This window comes from Mizuhopecten yessoensis, unplaced genomic scaffold (genome assembly GCF_002113885.1).
Source record: "Mizuhopecten yessoensis strain PY_sf001 unplaced genomic scaffold, ASM211388v2 scaffold7669, whole genome shotgun sequence".
Taxonomy (NCBI): domain Eukaryota; kingdom Metazoa; phylum Mollusca; class Bivalvia; order Pectinida; family Pectinidae; genus Mizuhopecten; species Mizuhopecten yessoensis.
Window position 1 is genome coordinate 676,047 of NW_018407163.1, and position 6,000 is coordinate 682,046.

The following is a 6,000-nucleotide window of genomic DNA, read 5'->3' on the forward strand; positions in this document are numbered from 1 at the left end:
ATGTATCCTAATGTATAATTAACAACATTGTATGTTGTCGTCAGTGTATTGAATATGAAATAAATTGGAACATATTATACATTGTACTAGTGTTGATTGGGTTGTTTTTCACAAAATGAATGGGTATTTAATGGGTTGAGTAATCAATTTCATTGTCATCTCATATACCTTTGATACACATACCTTTTATATACATACCTTTTAAACACATACCTTTTATACACATACCTTTGATACACATACCTTTTATATACATACCTTTGATACACATACCTTTGATACACATACATTTTATACACATACCTTTGATACACATACCTTTTATACACATAACTTTGATACAATACCTTTTATACACATACCTTTGATACACATACCTTTTATACACATACCTTTGATACACATACCTTTGATACACATACCTTTTATACACATACCTTTGATACACATACCTTTTATACACATACCTTTGATACAAATACCTTTGATACACATACCTTTTATACACATACCTTTGATACACATACCTTCGATACACATACCTTTTATACATATACCTTTTATACACATACCTTTGATACACATACCTTTTATATACATACCTTTGACACACATACCTTTGATACACATACCTTTTATACACATACCTTCGATACACATACCTTTTACTAGTTGTGCTACATGAACTGGATACCAAACAATGGGTAATGTTTGAATTAGTTTGATTTAGCTGTGTTTCTCCAAAGTGAGGATCGAGTGTTAGGGCAAACTAAACATTGAATATTATTTATTATTGGCATTCCGTCTGAATCTATGCTTAGAATGCTAAGTATAAACTTCATCTCATGCTCTATGTACATTTAACGTACATTCTCGTGTAACATTCTGAAAGTACAAGTGTTATAAAAACTACATGTACATTAAGATTATAGATGCGTCGTAGCTAGTGCATCTAAATACAAGCTTCAGGTGTCGGTTATGACTTAAAAATATCTATTATATCTAAATTTGAAACACGATTCGATTTAACACTTCCATACTTTTATCATTTGAATTCGCAATATGAGATACACACAATTAACAAATTAAAAGTTAAATTCAATTTGATGTTTAAAATATTTGTAGTCATTAGAAAAATAAGTGAACCGTCATTAAAAATGGAACAATTGGTGTTATATAATGGTAAAAGTATCTCTCTCCGCAAACAACAACTCCCTAAATGATATCGGGTTTGATTTAGCTGTGTTTCTCCAAAGGTAGGAGTGAAAGGGCAAGCTAACTTTTCTTTTAAAATTGGCTGGTGCTTTCATATTAATTTTGACCAGTAATGTCTGTTATTAGGCTGTGTATTAATGTCAATTATAAGGCTAGTAGCTGTCCCTTATTTAACCAGGCAATGGGAAGTATATAATCTACTGTAGGAACGTACCATAGACGAATGAAGATGAATCCTCAAACATCAAACCGTTGACATTCCAAGTTGTAGCTAAAGATCTCGGCTGGCTTGTTGGCAATGTGTGTACAGTTGCCTGTGAAGTAAGTAATGGAAGACTTTGATTAATGCATCTTCCGATAACAAAATGTTTGGTACATGAACATCCCTGTTTACACACTTACACTGCTGAACAAATTATTTCTCTCTTTATTGGTCACCTTTCAATATTGCATGTTGGTATATGGCATGAGTTTCATCCATTATATTTCAAACTTTATTTATTTTTACAACAATTATGAAACAGGTTATTTAAACTTATATAAATCACTCTTGTTGGCCCGGACGTTAGCGCGCAGGGGCGGAGTGTCTTAATGGTGGAGGAAACCGGAGTACCCACAGAAAACCCACGTGATCGGGCAGGTGACCCCATACATTTTCCCGTCCGATTGGGGAATCAAATTCCGGTCGCCTTGGTGAAAGGCAAGTGCGTTTATCCACTGCGCCACTTGACAATCCATTATATAGTGCTGTACAATGTAAATCATTATTTAATGTGTTGAGAAAATATTCAGATTGACTTGCACTTTTGTCGAATGTCTTCTCGGTGTCCAATAGTATGACATATGTCTGCTAGTAGCAATTCCTGGTGATGTGTACAGTACAATAACAGCTGATGATATTGACTAAATTGAAATATTTCAGTTTCTAGTCAGTGTTTTATAAGCCGGTTCTCACTTTCATTTAAAATATATGTGTTGGTTAAAGAGTCTCTAAAACGACATATAACTTTAGATTGGCTTGTAAGATGTTGAAATTAGACACAAGAATTTTACCTCTTCAGAGACTGGGATGTTTGGTCAAATCGGTATGGGTGATATTGGTATTTGAATATGAAGACTTACTTATTTAATAGAATTTTAACCTATATTTACTATATTGAATTCTAAACATTTTCCGCGATTTTTGACACATGCGTTAGGTTATAACGCAAGTATTTAGGCGATCGCGCATACTATGAAGTTTGCTTAACGTTGAATTGCATAGTAGATACTTACGCCATCTATGACCTTAAATGGACTCTCAGTCCTTATATGGTATCTGATATCTCCTTATATGGATGCCATTCATTCATTTTTTATTCATATGCAAATGTTTTCGGCAGCGACCCCTAGCGTTTTCATTCATACCAATCTAATTAAAATTATATCTTCACATCGCTCTACGCATTTCTGTAAGTGATGATACAATGATTTCGGAACACACTTGCTATGATAAAAGACCGAGAGGTGTCAAATGAGCATCGAAAATGGCGGCGCCCATGACACCACGCCGTGTCTATCCACAAGACAACGTTTGTACAATTTGTGGATTTTGCTTTGAAATAAGATAGACTTCCTCTTCTGGTGATGCTGTCGTTAAAAAGTTTAACAACCTGAAACTAAAATTAACTAATGATAGGCTTCGCAATATTCAAACTATGGATTTTGGGCTACGAGGTGTCTGCATTAAATGCTACAGGTCCTGCTTTCTGATTGGTTTAAAGAAAGAGTTATGTCGCGTTTTCATTGGCTTGTTATAAATGCGATAATGCATTCATGTTGACCTCTGACGTGACCCTTTATTGGATGTTGTTAGATCTTCAACGCGACATATCAGTAAACGGGAGCGATGTGAAGATATAATTTTAATTAGATTGCATTCATACCGTAGTGACGCCATTTTGTGGTTTGCCAACTAATAGGCTGCAGATAATGCATTCACTTCGATACTTTCTTAACTAGCCATATGTATGTGAAAAATACAACAATGCATGTATTTTGTGAGTATCCAATTAATACCAATTATTCTGATAATTTTTCTGACGATGCTCTGGCTTGCTGCTTCCCCTACTCAGGGATGTGTGTAGCGTCCACTACACATCCCTGCCCCACTCTTCCCCGAAGCGGATGTTTTCCTCTGACCTACTTACTGTAGTGTTCCAACCTAACTACAGTACACAGTTCACGCCACAATGTTTGGGTCACTAACGTTTGCTTTATATCACAAAAATTACCACTGCAAATAAGCCTGAAATTATACCACTGACCACTTGAATATGACTATTCTTTCCGGCAGAATTAAGAAATTCTCTCCAAAATATTCTGTCCATTTCAGTACAGTCACAGAATAAATCGACAGGACCAATACATTAACACAAAAGAACTGTAAAGCTAACCATGCTTTGATAACTTTAGCTACTCGTCAAACAGCAAGCAGCCGAGTTGGCTGGATGTGTCCGAAGTTTCTGCAAAACCTTATATCCTTTAGTAGAACATTGGACTAACCTGATCAGCCGGATTTGAATGAAGTCGGCCTATTTGTAGGGTCAAAACATATTTGTGAGTTAGCACAAAGCTTAATCTCCCTCAGATGTAATATTAGACTCACCCAATCAGTCAGATTTTAGATGATTTTGTGCCGCTTTTGTAACAAAAGTAAAAGTTAAAAGAAGTACTAGCAGAGAAATATATATTGTAATATATATGGGTTTGGTAATACACATAATATTTGATAATATCCATGAACTGTTTAAAGATAATGAACGGCAAAAGATTGAGTGCGATATTTTCTCTATTAAACCAGAGACGTATAAAGCGTGTTATATACGTCTCTGATCAAACATACTAATGAAACATGATGCGGTGTGTTCAAGACAGGGATTGAAAGACATGTTTGTTACAAACTTGTAACACATTTATTCAATTTAATAACACAGTGTTTCTGTTTACTGTTTTATGTTGTGAAAATATATCTTTGCTATATTATAGGATTTGTTTGTACTAGAGTGGAACTTCTTATTATGATGTCGTTGATTATAATTCTTTTCCCAAATACGGATTGTATCCTTTAACTAAGCAAAACAAATCGTTTATTAGCTCACCGGGTCCGAAGGACCAAGGTGAGCTTATGCCATTCATGGGAGGCAGGATACCGTGGCGTCCGTCGTCCGTCCGTCTGTCGTCCGTCCGTCCGTCAACAATTTCTTTAAACGACTTCTTCTTAACCACAGATTGGAATTTAACTAAATTTGACTGGAAGCATCCCTAGGTGGTGGGTCCTTAAATGACCTTAGCTGTTAATAGGACGTTAAACAAAATCAAACAAACAAACAAACAAACCCTAGGTGGTGGGGATTCAAATTGTACAAATGGTGTGGCTGACCCCCGTGGCGAATGAGGGGCGGGGCCAAAAATGGTTATTTAGCTATATTACTTAAAGCGACATCTTCTCTGGAACTAAGAGATAGATATCAACCATATTTGACTGGAAGCATCCCTAGGTGGTGTGGATTCAAAATAGTACAAATGGAGGGGCTGACCCCCTAGGGGCCTGAGGGCTGGGCCAAAAGGAGGAAATTTGGCTATATTGCTATAAACGACTTCTTCCGTAGAACTATACCATGGATATTGATCATATTTGGTCGGAAGCATTCATGGGAGGCAGGAATTCAAAATTGTACAAATGGTGGGGCTGACCACCCGGGCTAAGGGGTGGGGCCAAAACAAAAAATTACTTGGAAATGTTTGAGATCCCCACCATATAACCATATATATAATTGCTGAGTATAAAGAGAGGAATGCACATTTGCTCCCAGGATGGCCCTAGGGTCTGGCCCCACCCCTGGGTCATAACTTTGAAACGGTTAAAATCTCCACCCCAAAACTATATATACAAATGTTGGGCATAAAGACACGAATGCAGTCATGATATTAGAATTGACCCCAGGGTCTGCCCCACCCTTGTAGACATAACCCCTTGGTCATAACTTTGAAACGGTTGAGATCCCCAACCCAAAATTATATATACAAACGCTGGGCAAAAAGAGACAAATGCAGTCATGATATTATAATTGATCCCTAGGGACCTAGTTTCTGAGTCACAGCTTGGAAACAGTTGAGATTCCCACCCCAAAACCATTCATAAAATTGCTGGGCATAAAAAAAATCAATTACAGATATGCTACAAGGATTGGCCTTGGGGTCTGGCATATTCCTTTGGATCTCATTTGGAGAATATTTTGCCATGATTGCTTAGAAATCCAGGTGAGCGATACAGGCCCTCTGGGCCTCTTATTATGATATGGTCAAAGGTTGGACCCCGCCGTTTATGTTTATCTGCCGTGAATGAATTTTATAAGGTAAAATAAGTAAAGGTTATTGCATGGTTTTCGAGTAACAAGGGATTTATTACACCCGAGCGAAGCGAGGGTGTAATAAGTCCCGAGTGACGAGAAATCATGCAATAACTGGCTTACTGCATGCTTCCCAACTCGAACAAAACAGAAAAGTTGAGTAAAAAGTGTTCACCTGGACAATCTTTTTACCTACCCTACACTGCAGATAATTTACATGTACCTATGTGAGTGAGTACTTATCATAACCAGGTAAGATTCTCAATAGCCCAGTCTGAGTGTATCCTTCATAATGGATACAAGTGTTTTTGGATTACTATCCAGGTCCAGTGTCAGGGAAGGTAAGGAGTGTCTGTTCAAAATACGGGAAACAATGTTGAATTTCTGACTACAT